The sequence below is a fragment of the Lissotriton helveticus genome, chromosome 3_2 (assembly GCF_964261635.1).
Source record: "Lissotriton helveticus chromosome 3_2, aLisHel1.1, whole genome shotgun sequence".
NCBI classification, from domain to species: Eukaryota; Metazoa; Chordata; class Amphibia; order Caudata; family Salamandridae; genus Lissotriton; species Lissotriton helveticus.
In genome coordinates, this window is record NC_136062.1 from 161,602,574 (window position 1) to 161,616,266 (window position 13,693).

Consider the following 13,693-nt stretch of genomic DNA (forward strand, 5'->3'; position numbering starts at 1 on the left):
AGCCGGCCCTGCTGGAAGACAGCGCGAAGTCAAGTTATGTCCCTCTGTCCAAAACACACATGACGGGACTAACAGAGCTGACCGATGTCTTATTACAAACGCGTTTGTTGCATGCGTGCACCAGTCTTCTTGCGAGAAAAAGCACGCGCAGATATTTGTTGCAAAGAGATATTGACTGACCAGCCAAAGCGGCACTGGTCGATATGGAGAATCATTAGGGTAAAAGGGGGGTGTAGACGTAATTAAAGGAATATAGCTGTCATCGCCAGCAATGTGTATCAGGCTAAACACGAGGCGTCAAAGACAGGCATTCAGGTAACAGGCAGACCATCTGCTTGTCCCCAGCCACGAAGGCAGTGACCGCCCCTGTGCGAGGGGAGCTGTTTGATGTCACCTCATAAATACAATGTTTGATGTTACCGCATAAATGCAATTTTTGATGTTACCGCATGAATACAAACTGTGACTCAATGGCGCGTGACTCGTTTTAAACAAGCACTGGCGTTGCCAATAGGTTTCGCATTTGGAAAGTGGGAGCTATTGGTTTTGTAAATTACATTTTATATTTATATATCGTTATTGGCATTGTCAATAACAATATATAAATATAAAATGTCATTTTTTTAACTTAGTGATTGGTAGCTCCGGCCTGCCTCAGAGTGCAGATGAAAGGAAAGGGCTGCTGCCAGGAGCAGCTCAGGATTCTACGAGGAGCCGGGGATCACTGTACTCCATCTCACAGCCTGCCCGACATCTGCATGAGGGGCTTGAACGCTATGGGGGACCCGAGGAGGCCAAAGGACATCGATTCAAATTCAGGGCCATCCATCAAAGTAATTTACATCTTTGCCCTGGTTATTAATTTCCCACTTGGGCCCGACATTTTTTCTCCTCCCCCAAGCACTGCCTATCCCGACTGGTGAACTCTGGGAACTGTGGTCTGAATCACAAAGCACAGAGGGCGTGCAAATCAAAGAGCATGGGGTGGAGTGATTTTAACCAATGAGAGCAAAGCAGGAAACCTAAAGATGTGGGTGGAACTGTGCCGTGATTACTGAGGCATCTGACGAAGGCCAGATCTGGTGTATTCAAGAACAGAGTGAGCCCTCCGTTCCTGGGACCACGCTTATGCAGTCCCGGCCCAGCCCCGGTAGTTGACCCAGAGGCCCCCCATGTTGGATAGCGGCCTCGCAGGCTTGGAGCGCGCACTCATAGTCACTGCCAGTCCCGCTGCCCACCCACAAACAATAGTGCGGCTGGGAGCGTATTTACCTGGAGGCAGATCTTGCGCTGGGTTCACATTGGGAGATCCTCCAATGGGTGCCCTTCTCATTTGGCGGCACTTTTCCTGCGAGGACGGGACTTCTTTACCACACTTAGTCACAACTCTCCTTCAGCCCGGGCTGACGTCCTGCTGGGTGGCCTCTGCTCCTCATGGCGGTGACTTCGGTGGGGGAGTCCCGGTTGCTAGGCAACGCCTCCCATCAGGGGATTGCAGCCCGGCCTCGATTTGGCTTTCGCAGCGGCTTCCCTGTAGCTCTCGGTCCCGCACAGGCACATGTTGCTCTTCCGTGCCTACACTGTTGGCCCCATGCCGGTCACAATGTTCCACAGCACGGCAGGCTTTACAGGGGTCAACAACTGCAAGTAAGCACCTGCTGGGGCTTGGCAAAAGACGATCTTGGCAACGGATGATCTTGGCAAAGAGACAATCTTGGCATAAGACGATCTTGGCAAAAGACGATCCTGGGAACTTCGATATACCTGAGTTCCCACAGCAGGAGGCCAGCTCTTCTCAGGCTCTTGGAGACATTTCGCTTCAGGACACAGCAATAAACAAAGTCCTTGTTGCAAGCAGGATGGGGACACAGCACAAAGCAATGTCCCTTTTTCTCTTCCTCAGTGGAAACAGCAAACTGCAGGTTAGCTCTAGAACACACAGCAAGGGCAGTCTTCCTTCTCAGTCTCTTCAGCTGGTCTTCTTTGGCAGAGGTTCCTCTTGATTGTAGAAGTAGTCTAATTGTACTATGGCTTCACCTCTTACTTTTATACCCCAAAAGTCTTTGTCGTCTATGTGTTAGGGGTCCTGGACCCAGTTCATACCAGTTCTGGGTGCACTCTGCCAGTGCACAATGTCTTCCTTTGTGAAGGAGGGCCAGGGTCTTCAGATGCACCGCAGGAGGTGGAGCCAGCATTGTGGAAGGTAGCCACAGCCCTATTCAGGCCCAAGGTGCTACTCCTCCCAGCACTCCAAATGCAGATTGGTCTATTCAGCCCAGTACTGACTCACCCAGACTCCTGGAGCCACCCCAGCCCCTGTCACTCTCAAACCAGACAGTTAATCCACAACCAGGCAGAGGCACACAGTAAGGTTGAACAAGAAAATAGCCACTTTCTAAAAGTGCTATTTCCAAACACAGAATTTAAAAAACACCTTTACTAAAATATATGTTGCAGTCTGTTCAGGGTTACCAGACTGCAATGGGCTATATCACTCCTATGGGAAGATATGCAGGTACACATGGTACACAGTATTCCCCATTCTAACCTATGGGCAAGATGGCTTCTCAATAGTGAAAAACGAAATTGGCAGTATTCCACTATCAGGACATAGTACACACATCAGTACATATCCTACCTTCCACATACACTGAACCCTGCCCAGGGTGGTACCTTGGGCCTGCTATAGGGGCGTCCTATGTGCATAGAAAGGGAGAGGTAGGGCCTGGCAAGTGGGTGCACTTTTCAGGTTAAGATGGCAGTTAGCAACTTCGCGCAGGCACTGCGGTGGCAGTCCTGAGACATCTCTTTTAGGGCTACTTAGGCGGGCGGCACAATTAGTGCTACAGGCCCACTAGTAGGATTTGACTTATCAGCCCTCGCATACATAAGTGCACTTTACTAGGGACCTACTGGTAAGACACATATGCCAATCATAGATAACCAATCACCATAATAATTTATACAGGGAGCACTTGCACTTTGACACTGAACAGCAGTGGCAACGTGCCCAAAGCATATAAAACAGCAGAAACGAAATCCAGTATAGCATCAAAAATATAGGAGGTAGAGGCAAAAAGTCGGGAAACCACACCAAGGATGCCAGGTCTAACATAAGGTGGCTGCATGCCTCGTCTGCAATATTATTTCTGTAGTGTAAGGGCAGCACCCACAATGCAAATCATGTAATGAAGCTGGCACTGTCTTCTTAACTGTTTGTTTGGCGTGCTGCTGATGTACATGTGTTTCGTAACAGTGTGTGGAAAGTTAACATGACCTATGCTGCGACTGCAGTCAGACGTATTTGAAGATATTAATTAGATAATGAGTGGGCCACTGTGCAATGTTAACTGAGCCCCTTTATTGAGGAAACTACAACTAGTGCCTTTATTGGCATATATGGGAGCAGAAAACGGCTTCCTGCAGTGACTCACTGTGGGTGTAAATCATGGTACATACTGACTGTGTCTCCAGCCTTGCCAACGGCACACAAATGAATGAATGAAATGGCATTTGTATAGCTCATGGCTACCCGGGAGCATCCCAGCGCTGAAGCGATAACTAGAGCAGACAGACAACCTAAGGGTAGAGCCAGGTCTTTAGCTTCTTTCGGAAGGCAAGATGGTTGGATTCCCTACAACCATCCCTACAGCGGTAGGGTGTTCCAGACCTTGGCGGCATTATACAAAAAAAGCCGGCCTCCACTTCTGGCTTTCTTGATCCTGGGGACCACTACTGGTTTTTATTTTATTTTATTTTTATTTAATGCGATTTTATAGAGCGCAAACTTTACCCGAAGGTGACAGAGCGCTTTACATAAGAACCAGTTGCAAAACATAAAGACTAAGGATTACATGCGTTACATAAAAGATACAAACAGAAAAAATTGCAAATGTACAAGCTGTAAAGTCACACAAGGAAGAGATACAAACAGAAAGAAAAATTGCAAATGTACAAATAGTAAAGTCACTCAAGGAAGAGATACGAATGGATATACTCTAACGCCCACATGCATCAAGCTATTTTGGAGTCGCAAACGGTGCGAATCGCAAAAATCGGCCGTTTGCGATTCCAAAATTACTTTTTGGGATGCATTAAACAATTTTCAGAAATCGCAATTTTTTGCGATTTCCAGAAATGCGATTGCATTTAAGGAATCGCATTGTTGCGATTCCTTAAATGCAATGCATGAATGGTTCAAAAAATGCGAATTTTCAAATAGGAGGAGCAAATTAACACGAGGTTGACCCTCGTGTTAATTTGCGAAATCTTTCAAAAATGCTCAAAAAAGCATTTTTGAAAGTGTCATGTTACACACACACATGTCCTTTGGAACTTTGAAACTGAACTCGGACAAGACGGAAGTCCTCATCCTAGGATCGTCGCCCTCCACCTGGGACGACTCCTGGTGGACCCCCGCCCTGGGCAGCGCACCTAAACCAACAGACCACGCACGCAACCTGGGCTTCATCTTGGACTCCTCCCTCTCCATGACCAGAGAAGTCAACGCCATCTCCTCGTCATGCTTCAACATCCTGCGCATGCTACGGAAGATCTTCCGGTGGATCCCCACCGAGACCAGGAAGACGGTCACCCAGGCCCTCATCACCAGCCGACTGGACTACGGCAACTCCCTCTACGCCGGAACCACTGCCAAACTCCAGAAGAGACTCCAGCGGATCTAGAACGCCTCAGCAAGACTCCTCCTGGACATCCCCCGACACAGCCACATCTCCGGACACCTGAGAGACCTGCACTGACTCCCGGTCAACAAGAGAATCACGTTCCGACTCCTCACCCACGCACACAAAGCCCTACACAACCAAGGCCCAAGATACCTCAAGGACCGCCTCAACTTCTACACTCCCACACGCCAGCTTCGATCAACCAACCACGCCCTCGCCGCCGTCCCCCGCATCCGCAGAGCCACCGCAGGAGGAAGGTCCTTCTCCTACCTGGCCGCCAAGACATGGAACTCCCTCCCCACCCACCTCCGCCTGACCCAAGACCATCTCACCTTCAGGAAGCAGCTCAAGACCTGGCTGTTCGAGCAGTAGCGGACCCCCCCTCCCCAAGCGCCTTGAGACCCTCCGGGTGAGTAGCGCGCTATATAAATGCATTGATTGATTGATTGATTGATTGACATGTGTGTGTGAAACTTGCACTTAAAAAAACATTTCAAGAGTGCAGGGATGTGAATCACAATTAAGGAAAAACACAGATTCGCTAAAAACAATGCGAATTAATCATGCATTGCCGTTTGCGAATCCTTAATTGCGATTCCTTAATTTTCGCAATTAAGGATTCGCAAATGGCAACATTGATGCATGTAGCTGTTAGAGTCACATAAGAATGGTAGAGAGTACAAAGGTCTACTGCATATACTAGTGATTAGAGTTATCTCTATATACATAGGGAAGGAGTACGAATGGATATACTCTAAGAGTCACATTGGAATGGTGGGGAGTACAAAGGTCTACTTCATATACTAGTGATTAAAGTTATCTTTATATACAGAAAAGCAGAGTTCCATTAAGTGGGGTCGGAGGGGGGGTGCAGTCACAGCACCAAGGAAGGGTGGGAGGGATACATGGGTATGGAGAGAAGGCAAATCAGAAAAGGGAAGAAACATTAGAGGATCGTCAAGAGGGAAACAAGGGAAAAGGGTTAAAGGACGAGGGAATGAGTAAGATGGCGGGTCAGGGTCCAAAGAAAAGCGGCAGAGAGCAGCAGCAAAATGGCGGCCAGGACAAAAGAAAAAGTAAAGAAGTCCAGGAGAGTCCGTGGCATAGTTTCTTTCATTCGAATGAGGCTGCAGGGCTGCTGCCTGCATCTGGTGTTTTCACGGCCCCGCTGCTTTGTTTTGCCGAGGGGTGTGTGTGCCCCAAGGGCCGCTCCGCACGTGCCCTCTCTACTGGCCCAGAATTGTGGGGGCTGCCGCAGACGTGGGGCGGCCGGGGAGCGCGGCCAGTGCTCACCTTTCTTGGTGGGGGCTGCATGGTGATCCTACAGGTCCGGGAGAACCATAAATCCCAGGAGCCTCCGGCGCTGCTCTGGCCACTGTGGGCTGTGGCCCCAGGTGTCCGATACCTTATAGAAGTACCCTGTCCGCTGGATGACATCTGTGGAGACTGAGAATAGCTGCAGCGGCAGCCGGAGGGGAGACCCGGATGCGCGGGCGGCCACAGGCGCCATTTTGTGCAATGTTGCGCCGGACGCCCTGCGCTGGTAAAGGAGCGCTGGTGGGCTGCATGAGTCCCCGGGTGGCTGCTGAGTGGGACCCCCATGGTGAGAACACGGTGAGCAACTGAAGCTGGGTCTGGAGCCGCCGATGTGCGGCGGCGTTGTGTCGGCGGAGACGGACCCTGTTTTGGCGCCGCGTCAGTCGGAGTGCTCAGAGGTGGTGCTGGCAGGGGCTCTGGGCTCCACTCTCCACTCTGCAGCTGCAGCGGCGGGCGCGAGGACAAACGTCGCCGTCTCCTCACACCCCCGCTCCCCCGGGATGATGCTCCATCTGATCAACTTCTTATTTGTTTGTTATTTGCTCCTTACGTCCTGCTCGCTTGCAGAGACTTACGGACATCACAGTGGGCCTTAAAGATGATTTTCTCCTGCACTGGAAGCCAATGGAGAGAGTGTAGTGTGGACCTTGCTGAACACCAATTGGAGATCCCCATCAGCAGAGTTTTGTACAGTTTGAAGTTTCGCGACCACTGAGTTTGGGGCACATAAATATAGAGCATTGCCATAATCTATCCTTGCTTGAATTAGCAGTTATTTTGCTTGAAAGGGTAGGAGGTGAAGTACTTTGCAGGACATTCTAAGCAAGCCATAGCATGAATCAGCAGTCATCCTTGCCTGAGCTTTGAAGGCGAGGTCCTGGTCTAGCCAGATACCCAGGTTTTTTATCTTATGTTTTTGGGCAGGCACCGGGCCCATGCATGCTGCCCACATATTGCTTGATTTGAAGCTTAGAGGGTTGACGAGAATCATGAGCTCCTTTTTCTCACAGTTGAGTTTTACATGTGGCATACTCATCCACTGGCAACTTCCTCGAGACAGGAGTGGAGGCCATTGGAGATCTGGTCTGCCTGGCTCAACGCTACAATCAGCTGTGTGTTATCAGCATATGTCACTATGTGAATCCCGAACGGGGCTTCAATAGCTGCCAGTGGGGACATATAGACATTAAAAAGGGTGGGGCTCAGCGATGAGCCCTGGGGGACTCCACACCGTAAGGGGATGGGTTTTGAGGTGGTATCACCTTCAAATACCTGGAAGGATCTTTCTTCTAGAAAAGATTAAAGCTGTACTAAAGTTGTCCCCAAACTCCTGCACTCCTGAGACGGTGAACAAGAATACGATGGTTCACAGTATCGAAGGCCGCGCTAAGGTTGAGGAGGATTATGGCTGAAGACCCTCCTGAATCAAGAAACTTTCTAGATTCTTCCACCACTGCCAATAAGGCAGTTTGAGTGCCTTGGCGCAGGCGGAATCCCGTTTGAGAGGGGTGGAGCAGATCATGGGACTCAAGGAAGGTGGAGAGCGTGTGGTTGACATATTTCTCCGTGATCTTACTGATTCCAGGGAGGAGCAAGATGGGGCGATAATTGCTCAAGTCGGCAGGATCCAAATTGTTTTTTTTAGCAGTGCTTTCACCATTGCCCTTTTCCACTGAAGGGGAACCATACCTGTGGAAAGTGAGGCGTTGATCAGGTCAGTGATGGAGGGGGCAACAGTTGGTGCTACTAATTTCAAGATGCCCGGTCTAAAAGTGACCCACTTTTGAATGAGGATAGAAAAGTTAAAAGTACTTCTTGGCTCAGTGAAGCAAAAGTCTCCAAGGAATGTTCAATTATGTGCGTACCTGAGTTCATATGTTAATTATGGTGTCCCTATCTTTCTGGGGCATGCACTTGAGGATGTTTTGTACTTTGGTGGAGAAGTACTTTGCCTTTTCATTGCAGCGCTGACCCGAGGTGTCTGGTACAGCCGCAGGGGAGGGAGCTTTAAGTAGCTTTTTTGCAGTAAGAAAAGTTTCTCTAGGGAAATTAGAAGATAATGAGATCTTTTCCACCTAGTAAGAGACCTGGGATTTTTCTATTTCTGCCTTATATGTGCCAATGGCCACCCTGTATTCATGCTTCTTATTCAGTGAAAAATCTTTCCTCCAGTTGCTTTCCAGTCTTTTGCAGTGTTGTTTTAAGGTACGTAGTTTGGGTGAGAACCAGGGAGACTTCTTAGATCCGCCTTTCTTTTGGATCGATTTTTTGGGGAGCACCACGTTCAGTGATCCCTAAATCCAGTTGCAGAATCTATCATTGGCTACGACTGAGTTAGGGTAGGAATTTGGCCTGCTTTCTCCAAGCTCTTGAACCTACTTGTCTAGAGGGAGTTTAGACCAAGGACGAGTTAGGGTTTAGACCAAGGACGAGAGGCTTGGTTTGTGATACGGTGATTAGTGGGGATCAGAGAAAGGGGATCAGAAAATGATTCGACCATGGGATCTTTCCCTTTTAAATCCCTTAAATTAGAAAAAATGGGGTCGAGGAGGTGCCCTTGAACTGTCATATAGATTTGCTTTGCCTTCGCACTGTGTTAAGTTAGCATGATCCTATTAGGAGTTTAAACACCATTTTACCTTTCTGCTGCTTCTGCACACGGCACATATTGTTATTAGAGCTTTGAGCCTAGTAGAATATTTTACTTCACACGGGAATAATATGTTTTGCTATTGTATCAGCTTTGCTTGGTAAGCTATGTCTGTACAGTGAGTGCTGAGGCCTTCAAGGTTATTTCAACACAGTGGTTGTTGTGAGGTCTGATCTTCGCACGTTCCAGACATAACATATATGCAGCTGCGGTCAACTCTGGCTTTAGGCGCATTTAATATTGCACTACACAGATCATACCACACACTTGATGATGTTTTGAATGCAGAGAGCTGGTGGAAGATGATGTGATCCTTTTCCACTCAGATCAGAGGTATGGGGTTGCCCTTCTAAAACCCAAAGAAACCTTCTTAGATATAAAATAATATAATAGCAAGGGAGGGTGAGACTTAGGTGCTATTTAGCCTTCTTCCCTCTAGCATGTTAACATGCTTTCTCCCTTTGTATTTTATGGACTAGTAACTATGCTGATTACTTTGTTTCTTATAATATGTTTGTTTGTATTAGCTAAGATACTGCGCTTGAGAATACTTCATTAGAAATAAACATTTCAAACGTGCATGTGTCTTCATTTACTCCTCGTTCAGGATTGATATGTTGGTATAACGAAAGAGTGTTCATGTGTTCCACGTTACCTGAGGTGTTCTAAGTCCATGTTTTGGGTTGTCTATACATTGGGAGTTTGTAAGAACCAATGAGACACTGATTGCTAGTCTGGTAGGGGATTTTGGGTACTAAGGTGAATTTTGGTACACCCTAATTCACTGAGGTTCCAAGTCTCTATGTACAGTTCCGTGTGAGAGCAGGATCCCTGCGACATGGCACCCAACCGTTGGTGGTCTTATTACATGACACTTGAGTAGTGCTTCTATCAGTCCTTATTGTTTCCGGAAGACAGTGGTGTCAGACAAACCTACCTATAGTTAGATAGGTATTTTCAAGCTTTAATCTTTTCAAACGGTTTCTTTTTGAATTACTACCCAGTTGTGCTATGTAGTTTTTGTTGTCCCTCTTTCTTACTGTGTCGCTATGGCCGTTGATATTACACAGCATGGTCGGATTGCGGTACGCAATCATTTACAGACTTATGATGTCCCTGTGGATGGCATGGCTGTGATCGTGGTGGTGAGTGCAGAAGTAGCTTACCCTTATGAAATATTTTACTCGTGGGTGACCTTCCCGGCTGTGAATGCAAATACTAATGTGTTCGACACATATACTCCGACTGCCATGCCACAGGAATATGTTCCCTATAGGACACAGGAAGTTCCTATTAATGCTTGGCAGCACCGAGTTTGGTTTAATGGCGCCCTACCCCACTCTTTGTTAACTCCGAGGTTAGGTCCTTTTTCCATTCCAGGAACAAATTGCCCTGTTTTGGCTGGATTTACACCGCATCCTAGACATGGAGCGGTTCCCGTTGCAGATTTACGGCTGTTACATACAGTCGCAATTATTGTAATTTGGTCGTTAGTGCAGTAGATTACCCGCAATCTCCCGGCCGGGCCCCGGGTGCTGCGGTGCTTCCTGATGGACAGGGCCGAATGAAGCTCAGTCCTGTGATGGTGAACGCAGTAATGGGCAAGCGCCCTCAGAATAAGGATGATTTTCCTTTCTGGCTTGCCGAGAAGTTTGACCAGCTGGAAGCAGTATTTCCTAACACGACTCCTGGTGAAAAACACAGGATTCTGACAATTAGCATGCCAAAAGACTTGGTACCGGAACCTGGTGACTGTGAGACATGGGGTAGGACCTTTGCGGCAGTGTATACGAGGTGCTTGGGCACTCCATTAATGACTGTCCTTCCAATGGTCCTTAAGCGTGTTCAAGATGAGCATGGACCCGAGGTGGCGGTTGAATTGGGTATGCGCCGATGCGGCACTTTTGACGTAGTTTCCGATCTCGTACTTGCAAATGTCAAGGGAGATGCAGTAAACTTTCAGGTGTCTAATGCTTTGCAGGCTGTGCCCGATGTCGACAAACCCTGACAGTAAGCAAGAATTATTGTGGCGGCTTATAAAACCGTAGGCCGTAATAGTTTGGGACTCAAGCCATTCTAAACAAAAGAGAAAAAACAACCCCAAGGGCAGAAGTCAGAAACTGACGAACAGCCCAAGGCTAAGAAGCAAAATTGGCAGAAAAAACAACAAAACAGGGTAAACAACAACAGCAGAAACAGGAGTCTCGTCCTGCATCTCCAGTTCCTGCACCTACATAACGTATTTATGACTTGCGCGATCGCGCGACGATAAAATCACCTGATCGTTTTAAGGATTCTGAACAACGCTCTCCTCGTTCTTTTCAGGAATCATCGGCCTCATCGACCGGTGGTGGAGGAGGCAACAGAGGTCGGGGCGGCCAGCAGGGACGCGACCAACCCCGCCCGAAAGACGGTAAAGGCAAGCAGGACGATTCAACACCGAAAATACCCCAATTTCAGAAAAATAAAGTTGCCGCTTTAACAACGAGATATGCCACAGATAGTGAGAAAGCAGCTTCGAAATCAGACATGGGCTCTGACCTTGCTGGACAGCGTGGCGAAGATTACCATAGTGCGAGAGGCTCTGCGTCCGCTACTGAAGGTGACAGCGACTGACCGTTATGTTGTTGTGGAGACAGCTGACACTAGAGTAGCTACCCCTGATAGACTTTATGAAATAGTCCTTTTAGTTGAAGGTGACATACAACGTACTATAAAAGTGGTATTTTGGGAAAATCTTACAACTACCTATGACATTTTGTTAGCGGAGGCTGACTGTCCCCCACCTTTTGTGCTCACAGCTCCGAGAGGGGAGGAGGTAATCCTCCCTAGTTTCGCGCACACTGTCTCGAAGGAGCATGCGCTGAATTTTGCAGAAGAGTGGGCTAAAGCCCTTGCACCGGCTCTGACCGTACACACTGTGGTTGGGATAAATTTCCCCATATCACGAGATTCCCTTACGGTCTATGCCACAGCCTTAACCTCAATTTCCCATCAGACGCGAAGCTAAGGCTTCTGTTGCGGAAAACAACAACATGAACAATTGGAATACCAAGTAGTAATTGAAACGTGTGTCACCGATGAATAACCCTCTTTTTACTGTGACCAAGATTGACGGATCATATCGTTTGGTATTGGATTACCGGCATTTGAACTCGCATAGCCGTACCTGTGCAGTACAGAATAGTCACGGCTCTGCCTTAGTGGATAGTCTTGTGCGTAAGCGGTTCAAAACCACGCTGGACATATCCAATGGTTTTTTGTGCCCACCATTTGGATGGTCTAAGTTCCCAATGGACCAGTTTTACGAGCGGCGGCAAACAAAAACAGTTCAAACATTTACCAATGGGCTATAAGAATAGTCCGGGCGTGTTTGCTGCCCGCATAGTCTCTCTCTTGGAGAGAGTAGACCAAGATGCGTGTTCGTATGTGGATGACATTTTTCTCACAGACGACGAACTTTGGGCGCATCTGTGTCGCGTTGACCGCATAATTTGTAGCTTTGCGGACTTCGGCTACAAATCTAACTTTGCAAAGTCTCACATTGCAGAGTACACAGTGTTGTTCCTGGGCGACGAGCTCAACAATGAAGGTCATGGATTGGCTCCTCACTTCTTGGAGAAATGCGTACAACTGCGTGCTCCGTCAACTCTGAAAAAATTACAGTCCTTGCTGGGATTTTTGAATTTCGGGCATACATACATTCCTGAATATGCCCAGCTTATCAAGCCTTTGTATGCATTGATACAACCTACTTTTACCAGATCGAGCTGGCTGCCAGAACACTCAGCTATTTTGCAGTCTTTGCAGGCTGATCTTCTAGAATCTAAATTCTTACTGACTCGTGATAAGCACACCAACCTGGTGATAAGAATCATCCCTGGGGCGATGGGTTTCACTTACCTTACTTTTAACGAAGTAGACACAGTACCTATTGCTTACAATTCACACTTGTACACATCGGCTGAAATGCGGTTTTCCTCTGTGGAAAAGGTTTTGACAGCAGTGCAGATGGCGATTCTTAAGGAACGTGCACTGTCGCAGGGAAAACGCATGTTGGTTGTTACCCCGTATCCTGTATTGGAGGCAGTTACGTAAGCCAGTGTACCAAATTCTAAAGCTTTGCACCCTCAGTGGATACAATGGGCAACATCATTGACGTCTCCGGATGTCACGTTTATTTTTTATGCCTCCTTACAGTCGCAGGAGTTTTTGCAATATGAATTCGTTCATCCTGCACCTTTGGCTATGCGGCCTTTGGAGGATTTCCATTGTATCATTTACACTGATGGTTCAGCGCAAGTTGCGCATGGGTCTAAACACGCATACGTTTCCGCTTGCGCCATTGTGGTAGGTGCCATGGTGAATGATGAGTTCCAGTCCAGAGTCGTGCACACGCAGACTCTAGGGGACTGCACCGCACAATTGGCAGAGCTTCGTGCTCTGATGCTTGCATTGGAGTACGCTTATCCTAGTGTGACGACTCTTATTGTGAGTCAATCTTACTACTGTGCACAGTCTTACAATGAGAACCTCTTCTTTTGGATTCAGAATGATTTTTGTGATTCCAAGGGTAGCACTATAAAACATAAAAGGATCTGGGTCCGAGTGGCTGAGCTTAAAGAGCAGTTGCCACTCGTGTTTGTAATTCACACCTTAGGTCACCAGCGCATAGGAGTCCACGCTGTTGGCAATTCGTTGGCAGATGAGGCCGCAAAATCAGCAGTATCGTCATAATTTGTTGGAGCAGTTACACGGTCCAAAAGTAAGATTGATGATGACATCTTGGCAACCGTTGCTGCGACTGAGAAGGGAAGTAAATATCCTAACCACTTAAGTCCTGATAAAGTTCCTTATGTGAAAATACCTGACGTTGGTGAGAGATTGATTCCCAATGCAGATCGCAGACACACATTGCTCACAGCGGCTCATGAGGGAGTTGCGTCTGCGCATGCGGGCGTTTAGGCTACTGTGGCTCAGTTACATCAGCGTTTCTGGTGGCGGGGACTGTACAAACAGACACGTGGTTATGTCCTTCAAT